This window comes from Salvelinus fontinalis, chromosome 37 (genome assembly GCF_029448725.1).
Source record: "Salvelinus fontinalis isolate EN_2023a chromosome 37, ASM2944872v1, whole genome shotgun sequence".
Classification (NCBI taxonomy): Eukaryota; Metazoa; Chordata; class Actinopteri; order Salmoniformes; family Salmonidae; genus Salvelinus; species Salvelinus fontinalis.
Window position 1 is genome coordinate 28,720,013 of NC_074701.1, and position 13,810 is coordinate 28,733,822.

Consider the following 13,810-nt stretch of genomic DNA (forward strand, 5'->3'; position numbering starts at 1 on the left):
AAAAACAACAAGACTGACAGGCTTTCTTCTTTTTCTTCTTTCACCCAGCAGGTCAGAAACTGGGCACCAACCATGGCAGGAATTCTCTTCATGTATTCAACCTGAACATCCGTCGTCACCCCTGAGATGACTCCTTTGACGGGTGCCCTACTCCGAAGTTCAAAACACAAAACTTCTGTTGTCCGGATTCTTTTGAGGCCCACTACAATCTTCCTCTGTTCTTCAGAAATATAACGAATCAAAATATCAGTCACACACTCCACTCCAATTTTAGACAATTTCCTTTTTGTTCCAGTTTTCAATACTACTGTCCATTCAGAACATTCATCTTCACCAAATTTGCTTGACCCGCTGCTTGATTCGAACTCAGCATCCACTTCTGCCATTTCCCACGAGCCTCCTCCTCCTCCTTCTTCTTCTACCAAAAATATGCATTACCGCCACCAATTGGACTGGAGTGTAAATCCATTACACTGTGATGCAAAAAAGGGAAAAGGGGGAAAAGGATGAAAATGACCCTGCCTACTCTACATTCATTAAAAAAACACCACCCCGTTACACTACTTTGACAGACAGCCAGGGAAGACGGGACACTACCATTCAACACACCCTGTAACTCCTCTGCAGTAAAATCTTGTAAACCCAAGTACTTCTCTGCAGCTGCCACCATAACATCTATTTTTGTGATGAATGTTTAATTTCTGCAGTACAGTTTATAACCATGGCAATGTACTCTAAAAAGCCAACTTTACTGAATCGCATTTCATTCGTACTGGCAAAGGTCTACTACTCACCGGGAGCCTCTTAGGATACCTCACCCTCGACCCATCTTCCTCTACTTTCTTCACTGCCTCAGTATACGACATCTTCTGTACAACTCTGACGCTGTTAACCTCAACCTGCCTCTCTCGCACCGGACTCTTCTGATCCCCAGCAACAAGGGCACCCTTATAGTTAACACATACTACTTCTTTCACCGACACTACACATTTCTTTGTCCAATGCCCTTCTGCACACTTCTCACATCTAGGAATCTCCCTCCTACATACTGCTGCAACATGACCTTAAGCTTGGTACCTGAAACACAGTAGTGTGTTCTGCACAAAAGCTCTTATAGGATAACTGATATATCCTAACATTACTTTGTAGTGGAAACGCTCGCTACTGGGTCTGCGTTGCACCAAATGACGGGCTTCACAGACACCGGGAATCCTACCCCTGCTACTCTCGGTCCAGTGATCCCGCCGACCAAGGGTCTGCGTTGCACCAACTATTTGGTGTAGGAGCTAGCCTAGCCGCTAGCTAGCTGCCTATCAAGCTAGCAGGGTTTTCTCAATCTTCCCTGTGACCTGCCCTGCCCATAACAAAGACCAAAGCCGGCGGTAGCACCATTGAGGACAGTGGTGTCTCACTATCACAGATGAAGGATCTTTTAAACAAACAAAAATAGTTCTACAATCAGTTGTTACAACAACAAGAATATACAGTAGCTTCGTGTTTTGTCCGAATACTGCTCAATTCAACTAATAAAAGAATGGACGACCTGACCAGAGAGGTCCAGGACCTGAAGAACAGTTTGCGGTTCTCCCGGGTCAGCTCGATGAGTTCAAACAGGAGAATGGCAAGATTACATCAATCTGTAAGTCGTTGAGAGAGGACATCAGATCTGTGTGTGAATCCATGATAACAATGACGGAGAAATCAGACTCGAGGGATAATCAAGGCGGAACAACATGGTTGTGGATGCAATTGCAGAATCTCCACATGAGACCTGGATGGAATCTGAGTACAAAGTGAGTGAAATGATCTCGGAGAAATTGAAGATGGATCACAGGAATATTGAGGTGGAGCATGCCCACAGGACTGGAAAACCAATCATAAGCCCAGGTGACAGGCCCAGGCCGATAGTGGTCAAGTTCTTGAGGTTGAAGGACAAGGTAGCTGTTCTGGAATGAGCCAAGAACTTGAGAGGAACGTATATCTTCCTCAACAAGGACTATCCTGAAACTGTGTGCCGGAAGAGGAAAGATCTTATCCCAGCCATGAAAGCTGCCAGAGCGCGTGGGGACATTGCTTACATCCGCTATGACAGGCTCATTGTCCACCCTCCCTCCCAGAAGCCTGGAAGGGATGAAAGAGCCAAGCCTATGGGTTCAAAGCTTCAACCCTGCAGCGCACACACACACAAATTGATTAATGGACTGCTGAATGTATATTTTTTTCTCTTGCTTTGTTTGCTCTTTTCCATATCATGTCTATCTCTGATAAGCTACCCAGGAAGGGGCTGAAAATGGCCCATGTTAATGTATGTAGCCTTAGAAATAAGGTTCATGAAATCAATAACTTGCTAACATCAGATAACGTTCATATATTTGCCATTTCTGAGACTCAGATAATTAATTTGATGATACAGCAGTATCAGTACAATGATATAACATCTATAGAAGAGACATAAATGCTTATGGGGGAGGTGTTGCTTTATATATTCAGAGCCATATCCCTGTAATGCTTAGAGAAGATCTTATGTCAAGTGTTATTGAAGTGTTGTGGTTGCAGATTCACTTGGCACATCGAAAGCCTTTTCTTTGGGGTGTTGCTATAGGCCACCAAGTGCAAGCAGTCAGTATCTAAATAATATGTGTGAAATGCTTGATAGTGTATGTGAAGTAAACAGAGAGGACTACTTTCTTGGGAACCTGAATATTGACTGGTTTTCATCAAGCTGTCCACTCAGGAGAAAGCTTCTCACTGTAACCAGTGCCTGTAATCTGGTTCAGGTTATTAATCAACCTACCAGGGTGTTTACAAACACTACAGGAACAAGATCATCCACATGTATTCATCACATTTTTACTAATACTGTAGAACTTTGTTCTAAAGCTGTATCCGTACCCATTGGATGAAGTGATCACAATATAGTGGCTATATCCAGGAAAGCCACAGTTCCAAAAGCTGGGTCTAAAATAGTGTATATTTTGCTGTGACTCTTATGTGGATGATGTTACAATATTTTATGGTGTGATGTGATTAATAAGGAGCATCCAGATGCTGCACTTGATGAATTTATGAAATTGCTTCTTCCAATTATTGATAAACATGCACCTGTTAAGAAACTGCCTGTTAGAACTATTAAGGCTCCATGGATTGATGCGGAATTGAACAACTGTATGGTTGAAAGAGATGGGGCAAAATGAGTGGCTAATACGTCTGGCTACACATCTGACTGGCTGATCTACTGCATATTGAGCAATTATGTGACTAATGTCATGACGTGCCCTGGGGTTATCATAGGCGCCCCCCCCCCCCCCCCCCCCCCCTCTCACTCTCCACAGTTTTATGACTTAACGACAGGTCGTAAATTCCTGGAAGGAACACTCTCCCCCTTTGGACATGCAGTATTGAGAGAGAGAGAACAAAGAACTAGATTTGGCCAAACTCCTAAATCCCCAACATGGGAGAATTAAACAATATTTCCACTTTTGAGAATGTGGGAATGGTCCGTGGACATTTAAGGGACAGTTACGATGAGTGTGTTTCATTTGGTGATCTCATGAAGGACAGGAAACATACATAACGGTATCTCTTAAAGTGTACATTTCCCAGCTGTCAGGTTTATATCTAAATATTGTGAAACGTATGTGATTAAACATGAAACTATTTGTGAAAAGATATGTGATATTATCCTTCTTAATGAGAGTATGGATTTTCATATAAAGTTAACCAGCCGTGACGAAATGTACATTTCATGCCAAAGAGACCCACGGTAAGCCGGACGTCTCGAGCTAAGGTTGCAAATTATTAAAATCTGAGACTATCGATCACTACAGAAGAGCAAATCTTAGACTTATAATTACTAGTCTGTAGCTAGAAATTACGTAAATCTAGAACGAGAATACCGCCAACCGCCGAAGCATCTATCCATGACAACATATCTGAATGGTACTCTGAAGTATCCTTCTAACCACTTACAACCACGAAAGACATTTTGACTTCTGGTAAAGTTAGCCAGAGACTCTGATGAACTCTAAAGGACGATCGACGATTCCAACAGAGAATACAACAACGACAATTGGGCGTAATTATATAAATTGCAATTATTCTCGAATGAGCGGCCGTTCATGTACAAAGGATTAGCATTTCAATGACTATAACTATAGACTGTGTGTAGTGAATCCATTTCGTTTTTCCCGCTCTTTCTCAGTCCCCACCCCCTTTCCTTTTGTCTACCAAGTCGTCATATCGGCTTAGCCCACTAGGGACTTATCAATGCATTGTGTTAGTAACCAATGTATTTCTGTGATTAGTTAGTTAGTTAGTAAATAAATAATTAAGCCAATTTGTATATTGCTGATTTATTATGGAAACTAGGGTTCGTGCAGATGACCCAGAATTTTACGACATTCAGATGAGACTGATAGAAGGTAAAGAATAATTAATGACTGATTGATGACTGAAATGTAAGAGATCTTTAGATCTCTAAGAGTTAATTCGGAAGATGGAACTCCTTAAATAAACTTCTCCGTGGTGCCCAGGTTATTAATGAGTTAATTTTTGCATGATTTAATTCAATCACGTAATCAATTAAACGTTAGGTAATCGATTTGATAAAATAGCATGTCATCACATTAAGGATACCACAGACACGACACTAAACTTAACAAAAGGAAGAAGAAACTGTATTATAAAGCCAAGATCGATGATATAATGAATGATGGAAAAAAACTTGAGTACTTTAAATTAAATTATGTCCAGAAAGACAAATTCAACTTCATCTTTCATCGAATCAGATGGCTTATTCATGACAAAATCATTTGATGTTGCCAATTATTTTTTATAATGACTTCATTGGCAAAGTGGGCAAACTTAGGCAGGAAATGCCAACAATGAACAGTGAACCATCATATTAATCCATAAAAAAACAAAGAATGAAAGAAAAACATTACAAGTTAGAATTTTTTGAAGTTAGTATGGGAGAGGTGGAAAAATGACTGTAATCGATCAATAATGACAAACCTCCTGGCAGATTGAAAGCTACTGAGGATAGTAGCTGACTAGTCTCTCCTATCTGTCATATCTTTAACTTAAGCCTAGGCGTCCCGCTAGCGGGACAACTTCTGGTGAAACTGGAGGGTGCGCAATTCAAATAAATAATCATAAAAATTGTGGATATTAAACATTTAGGTACATATAAAAGTGTCTTATATCGGTTGAAAGCTTAAATTATGGTTAATCTAACTGCACTGTCCGATTTACAGTAGCTATTACTGCAAAAACATGCCATGCGATTGTTTGAGGACGGCGCCCCACATCAAAATATTTTTCCAACGGCACAGGTTTCATAAATTCACAAATGGTGATTAAATATTCACTTACTTTTTGAAAATCTTCCTCTGATTTGTCATCCAAAGGGTCCCAGCTATAACATGTAGTGTCGTTTTGTTAGATAAAATCGTTTTTTTATCCCAAAAAGTCTATTTTGTTGGCGCCATCGATTTGAGTAATCCACTCGTTCAACATGCAGAGAAAGGAATCCGAAAATCTACCCCTAAACTTTGATTCAACAAGTCAAAATACGTTTCTATTTACTCCTCAGATACCCTAAAATGTAATCAAACTATAATATGTCTTACAGAAAGAAGTATGTTCAATAGGAAACGGATTTTAGCAGGTGCGTCCTGTCTTCATGGCGCACGCAAACACAAATTTCCAAGATTGTGTCCCTGTACTAAAACTGATATTTCTTATTCGTTTTCGAAGTTACAAGCCTGAAACCTTGAACATAGACTGCTGACACCCCGTGGAAGCCATAGGAATTGCATCCAGGGAGTTCTCAGTATGACCTTATACTTGCCATTCTAAGAGGATGGTCTCTCAAAACAAAATCTGGTTGGTTATTCTTTGGATTTTCTCCTACCATATCTATTGTGTTATATTCTCCTACAGTATTTTAACATTTCCACAAACTTCAAAGTGTTTTCTTTCCAATGGTACAAATTATATGAATATCCTGGCTTCAAGGCCTGTCACGGCTGTCGTAAGAACGGGACCAAGGCGCAGCGGATGTTGAGTTCCACATATTCAATTCAAAGAGAAACTTACACAAAAGAAAATATATCAATAAACGAACAGCTAAACGTGACTACGTGGTGCACATGCACAAACACAAAACAATATCCCACAAATGCAGGTGGGGAAAAAGCCTACCCCCCCCCCCCCCCCCCAAAGGTGCAAACTCCGGACGCAAAACCTGAAACCAAATGGAGAGGGTGGGTGACTAGTGTCGGTGGCGGCTCCGGTGGGAGTTTTGCCCTCACCCAGACCACGGATCCGGCCATGGAGCCGGGTTGGACGCCGCGCCTGGACTGGGCACTAGCGCCGAGGAAGGCTCTGGCCATGGAGCTGAGTTGGCCACCGTGCCTGGACTGTGCATCGGCGCAGAGGAAGGCTCCGGCCTTGGAGCTGGACTGGACGCCATGCCCGGACTGGGCCCCAACACAGAGGAAGGATCCGGCCTTGGAGCGGGACTGGACGCCGTGCCTGGACTGGGCACCGGCGCAGAGGAAGGCTCCGGCCTTGGAGCGGGACAGGACCCTGTGCCTGGACTGGGCACCGGCGCCGAAGAAGGCTCCGGACATAGAGTAGGACTGGACGCCGTGCCTGGAAGCTCCGGACCGTTGACCGTCGCTGGAGGTTCCGGACCGTGGACCGTCGTGGGAGGTTCCGGACTGTGGACCGTTGCGGGAGGTTCTGAACTGTGGACCGTCGCGGGAGGTTCCGGACTTTGAAACGTCGCTGGAAGCTCTGGACTGGGAACCGTCGCCGGAAGCTCTGGACTGGGAACCGTCGCCGGAAGCTCTGGACTGTGAACCTTCGCCGGAAGCTCTGGACTGTGAATGCGCACTGGAGGCCTAGTGCGTGGAGCCGGTACAGGTGGCACCGGACTGGTTACACGCACTTCAGGGCAAGTGCGAGGAGCAGGCACAGGACGTAACGGACTGGGGAGGCGCACTGGAGGCCTAGTGTGTGGAGGTGGTACCGGACTGGTGACATGCACTTCAGGGAGAGTACGGGGAGCGGGCACAGGACGTACCGGACTGGGGAGACTCACTGGAGGCCTGATGCATGGATCCGGCACAGGTGGCACCGGACTGGTGTCTACATTGTAGAATAATAGTGATGACATCAAAACTATGAAATAACACATATGGAATCATGTAGTAACCAAAAAAGTGTTAAATGTATCAAAATATATTCATATTCGTCGCCAATCCCACTGGCTCATCATCTATAAGTCTTTGCTAGGTAAAGCACCGCCTGGTCACCATAGCAGCACTCACCCATAGCACGCGCTCCAGCAGGTATATTTCACTGGTCACCCCCAAAGGCAAATCCTCCTTTGGCCGCCTTTCCTTCCAGTTCTCTGCTGCCAATGACTGTAACTAACTGCAAAAATCACTGAAGCTGGAGACTCATATCTCACCTGTACATAGCTTATCTTTAAATAGCCCATCCAACTACCTCATCCCCATACTGTTGTTTATTTTATTTATTTTGCTCCTTTGTACCCCAGTATTTCTACTTGCACACTCATCTTCTGCACATCAATCACTCCAGTGTTTAATTGCTATATTGTAACTATTTCGCCACGATGGCCTATTTATTGCCTTACCTCCCTTGTTCTACCTCATTTGCACACATTGTATATAGACCTTTCCTATTGTATTATTGACTGTATGTTAGTTTATTCCATGTGTAACTCTGTGTTGTTTTTGTGTCGCACTGCTTTGCTTTATCTTGGCCAGGTCGCAGTTGTAAATGAGAACTTGTTCTCAACTAGCCTACCTGGTGAAAAAAACAAAAAAAACTCCTTTCCCCTATTTGACCTACATAGTTTGTATATTTATTGATATGTTTAATTTGTTGACGTAGTTCTGTTCTTGTCTATTAATGTTCTTTATTATGTCATGTTTCATGTTTTGTGCGGACCCCAGGAAGAGTAGCTGCTGCTTTTGCAACAGCTAATGAGGTTCCAAATAAAATACCAAATACCAAATACCAAGAAACACAAAAAATTATCACCTTCACCAATTCAACAGCAAGAACTGCATGGGAGTCTAGAACTGCATGGGAGTGCAGTCTGTATCAATTATATGATTCTATTACTTAATATATGACTCAGGAACCAAGCCTCTTTTAGCCCATTGCCAGAAATCCTCTTCCACAGTAGTCCTTTATTTGTTTTCATTTCAGTAGCTTTAATTTTAGATACCTAATTTCTAATATATTAATGTTTATGTCAATAGTAGATTCTCCTAAAAAAATGAAATAATGTAGACGCTACACAGCTTCTAGCGTTCTGTGGCTAAGATAGAAACTAGTTATGCAAGTTTCCAAACGACTTTCTCGCATTCATAAATATTAGACGTGGAGGTGTTTCTCAAATGAGAAGTTGCAGAAGAGACCGGGTCGTTCAAAATAGGCCACACAGCTTAGCAGAGCATTTTTAAAACCAGAAGAGGGAAATAAAATGACAGGACTGTAGGCTGCAGTATGGCGTTCCTGCTGGTTATAAACCCAGAGAAGTTTTCTCTAATTATACCCATATTTTGTACTTGGCCTATTGATTCTAGCAGCAGTAGCAGAGGTGAGGGGGAGAGAAAAACCCTTTTGTATTCCTCAGAGGAGAGCAGGCTTGCCACTACCCACATTGCACTTGAGAGAAACTGATAGATCTATTTACATAACTACACTGCTCTCTAGACAATTTGAGGAGAAAAGGAGGTCAGAGAGGATGAGGTGGGAACTTGAGACCCCTTCAGCATCTGTAGATCCACCATAGAGTGACTAAGGAAATCACACAAGCTACTGCAAAATGTGTATATACAGTATTGCCCATGGAGCTGAATGGATTCTGTGTCGGTTTATCTTTGTCTTGCCATTATGGTTCGTACTTAGGGATCATTGATGCACTTTAAAAAGCAACGAACATCTTCAGTTGAGAGGTGCAATAACATTCTGTTATTTACCTGACATGATATCATCTGCTGCCTACTATCACTATTTGGATAAGAGCAGTAAACGTATAGTGATGTTGATTGAAGTAATGGTCTCCTTGTGGAACAGAAAAAACACAATAAAACTGGAGTAGGGCCCTCGAGGTATGGAGGCTTCAGACTAGTCTAGATTGCTCAGGCCTTCACCAACTTTTGTTTCAGTTGTTTGAAAGTCGACAAAGTCACGGCATCGCATCAACGATGGCTACTGTTTGTGTTCATGCTCGAATAAAACAAGGCCAAGGACAAACCTCCACAGTAAATTCATTCTGAATAGGAGAGCTGACATAGAAGAGCATGATAAATGTGATGATCAGTCACCATACAGTAAGTGCTAGATGTGGAGGTCCATAATGTAATAAATAGCTATGTTTTTTGGCAGCAAACTGACTAGTTTCAAAATATGAGACATATGCATTGTAATCCTTCAACACTGACACAATTAAAAGAACAAGGACAAGATAAGCCTCTATTTGACTAATTTCAGCTAGTCAGACTTCCACAAACTTGCTTTCGTAGCCTAATTTCTCAGTTAGTGTGTTTGAATTGGAAGGGTTTGAACTTGGCTCTTTCCCCAGGGTTCATGGGAGTTATAAACTCATCAAAAAAAGAAACGTCCTGTCACTGTCAACTGCGTTTTTCCCCAGCAAACTTAACATGTGTAAATATCTGTATGAACAACTGAACAAGTTTCACAGACATGTGACTTACAGAAATGGAATAATGTGTCCCTCAACAAAGGGGGGGGGGGGGGGGGGGGGCAAAATCAAAAGTAACAGTCAGTATCGCAGTACTGCAGTACATCTCCTCCTCATGGACTGCACCAGATTTGCCAGTTCTGGCTGTGAGATGTTACCCCACTCTTCCACCAAGGCACCTGCAAATGGTCCTAGCCCTCACCCTCCGATCCTACAGGCCCCAGACGTGCTCGATGGGATTGAGATCCGGGCTCTTCGCTGGCCATGGCAGAACACCGACATTCCTGTCTTGCAGGAAATCACGCACAGAATGAGCAGTATGGCTGGTGGCATTGTTATGCTGGAGGATCATGTCAGGATGAGCCTGCAGGACGGGTACCACATGAGGGAGGGGGATGTCTTCCCTGTAACGCACAGCGTTGAGATTGCCTGCAATGGCAACAAACTCAGTCCGATGACACTGCCCCAGACCATGACGGACCCTCCACCTCCAAATCGATCCCGCTCCAGAGTACACGCTCATTCGACGATAAACGTGAATCCGACCATCACCTCTGGTAAAGCAAAACCGCGACTCGTCAGTGAAGAGCACTTTTTGTCAGTCCTGTCTGGTTTAGCAACGGTGGGTTTGTGCCCATAGGCAACGTTGTTGCCAGTGATGTCTGCCTTACAACAGGCTTACAAGTCATCAGTCCAGCCTCTCTCAGCCTATTGCAGACAGTCTGAGCGCTGATGGAGGGATTGTGTGTTCCTGGTGTAACTCGGGCAGTTGTTGTTGCCATCCTGTACCTGTACCGCAGGTGTGATGTTCGGATGTACCAATCCTGTGCAGGTGTTGTTACACGTGGTCTGCCACTGCGAGGATGATCAGCTGTCCGTCCTGTCTCCCTGTAGTGCTGTCTTAGGCGTCTCACAGTACAGACATGGCAATTTATTGCCCTGGCCACATCTGCAGTCCTCATTACTCCTTGCAGCATGCCTAAGGCACGTTCATGCAGATGAGCAGGGACCCTGGGCATCTTTCTTTTGTGGTTTTTCAGAGTCAATAGAAAGGCCTCTTTAGTGTCCTAAGTTTTCATAATTGTGACCTTAATTGCCTACCGTCTGTAGCCTGTTAGTGTCTTAACGACCATTCCACAGGTGCATATTCATTCATTGTTTATGATTCATTGACCAAGCATGGGGAAACAGTCTTTAAACCCTTTACATTGAGGATCTGTGAAGTTATTTGGATTTTTACGAACTATCTTTGAAAGACAGGGTCCTAAAAAAGGGCCGTTGCTTTTTTTGCTGAGTTTATAAAGGAGTTTGTTTAGAGTTGGGCTGAGTGTTAGGAAGTTAATATAATAATATTGTGTATTGTAATGGATTTCTCAAGAGCTCATTTTCATAAAGGGTAATACGTTTACCTCATAGGGGTATTCTTTTTACTGATGCCTAACAAAGTGCTTGCAATTACACAGACATAAAATAAATAGCTAGCTATAGCTCCCCCAAAATAACTAATGCGTACATTATAAATGATGTATGAGACCTTCGGTCAAAGACCAAAATATCTTGCTGTAATTATGTTTTAATCATATCCTGGTGGGGTAGCAGAGGATTACAACACACCTGGGGTGCGTTTCCCCAAAACGTTCTTCAGCTTTCTTGAACAGACTTTGAGGTACATTTGCTCCGTTTGGTGTATGTGGAGGGGTGTGGCTTGAAGCAATGAGTGAAAGTATTTCAAGGTTAGCGGCCATGCTGACAGCGTTCCCCAACCCACAACCCAACCCCTCACTGGTCGTTCAACTGGTCCTTCAGAAAAGCACCGTTACGTTTCACACCGTTTTTTCGTATTGAACACAGCCCTGTCAAATAAATATAATGTGTCCTTAAAGCTGTATAAACACATTACTTTAGAGTACTCCTCATACACAGTCTCTATTGATGCACACACTGTAAGACCCATGTGACAAGGTCATGGCCAGTGTCACGATCGTCTTGCTGAGAAAGAGAGGACCAAGGCGCAGCGTGTGAAAAATACATCTTCTTTAATGAAGGAAAAACAAACACTTACAAAATGAACAAAACAAACGATCGTGAAGCTAAACCTGAACTAAGTGCACACATGCAACATAGAACATAGACATAGACAATTACCCACAAAACCCAAATGCCTATGGCTGCCTTAAATATGGCTCCCAATCAGAGACAATAAACCACAGCTGTCTCTAATTGAGAACCAATCTAGGCAGCCATAGACATACAAACACCTAGACAAGACACTGCCCCATTAAACATACAAACCCCTAGACCAACCAAAACACATACATCCCCATGTCACACCCTGACCTAACTAAATTAATAATGCAAACAAAGATAACTAAGGCCAGGGTGTGACAGCCAGGGCTCACTGGTCAGCGATGCTGGACTGGCGAGGAGTGACAGTCCGCCGGATGGCTCGAAGTGGGATTCACAGCTGTCCTCAAATAACCCCTCACATAGTCTTAAGAGATTTACTGGACCTTAGAAAAAGACTGCGGTCGGATATCCAGGCAGGTTGCACTGGATCAACACACACACACACGTGATAAACACACACATAGGCCCACGCATGCATAAACACACACGTCCAATTGCCAGGACTACTGAGCCAGGAGATCCCCCTTCCATTCCAGGATTAAATGTGACATTTTGGTTCTCCTGAAGGACTTTTCTCCTGTGTGCGACATGTTCTTCTGCAGTTATAAAATGTCATATATGTGGCTTTCATGTACAGAGAATCAGAGGTAGCTGTCAGTTTACAGGAGAGCTGTCAAGCCTGTTATGTGAGGCTAGAATCATAATGGAGTGGTTAGTGGGAATCGCATCTTTGAAGAGACAAGGATCTCTCTGGGTATCTCTGGGCTCAAGGGCACTTGTTTACATAGATCGGCCTGGCTAACCTAGAAAACTGGGACACAAAGAGCTGGAGCACGTCTGTGCTTATTCTGACTTTCTTATTACAGCCCCTCCCTCTCTGCTCATGTGAAGTCTGTGTAAGTTCATATGAGCTACTATCTTCCTCTTAAATCCTTGCTGTTGGTTTTTTATCACCTTCAGTATAGCACTCATAATACTCTGATTAAATGCTGACCATAAGACCCAGTAATGATAAAAACATGCATACAGCCTTAATATGCTAATGAGCCTGTGACCTGCCCTCAGTTCCAAAGAGAAAAGAGGAGCGGGTCAGTGGCTAAATAAAGAAAGCCAGGGAACTAGAAAAGGCCCCAGCAGAGAGAGAGAGAGGTACCCTCCTCGGCTCAGGCTGGAGTAAACTGTGTCGCAGCACTGCTATTATTAGTGTCGCAGCCGGCTAGAGAAATATGAGAGACCCACACAGGGAACAGCAACAGGCTGCTGTAAATTTAGAGAGGGTCACGAGAGACCAGCGTTCCCCAACGGATTACTGGGCACCAGGGGTGTGTGTAGGAGTGTGCAGCAAAGCTAGAGAACAGGCTGGAGTGTGAAAAAGAGAGAGATAGGAGAGAGAGGTGTTTGTAAGTGTGTGCCCACTTGGGCTTGTATAAGTTTGTGTTTTTCTTAGTGTTAAGAGTTGAAAGAGCAAGTCATGTTTGTTATTCAAGTACATGTCACTAGCTGAGCACAGGGAAAATAACTATCCCTAATAATGTTACTGTGTGTGTCTCAGTTTTCATCCTCACCTTTCCTGTTCTTTCTCATGTCCTCCCAAGCAGCTCTCCCCACATTACAATGTAAAGAGCCTTCTTGTCAAGTCATGAAAAGTAAAGCTTTAGCTGTGGGAAGATACTTTCCTTTATTGACAATAGGGACTCTAGAAAGCAAAGGCTGCAGTGTTCTATTTGAAAAAGTTATGCCCTCAGAGATACATTTGTGTGCAGAGGGGTCCTCTGAAGTTTGTTTAAGGGAATTCATTGGAGTGTGTTCTCAAAGCTCATAGGGCAGGATAATGCACAATCAGTAGTGTGCATGAGGATTCTATTCTGGTGTCACTCCAGTGACTAACACTGGCACAGATCACAAAACTCCATAAAATCCACCACAAAGCCA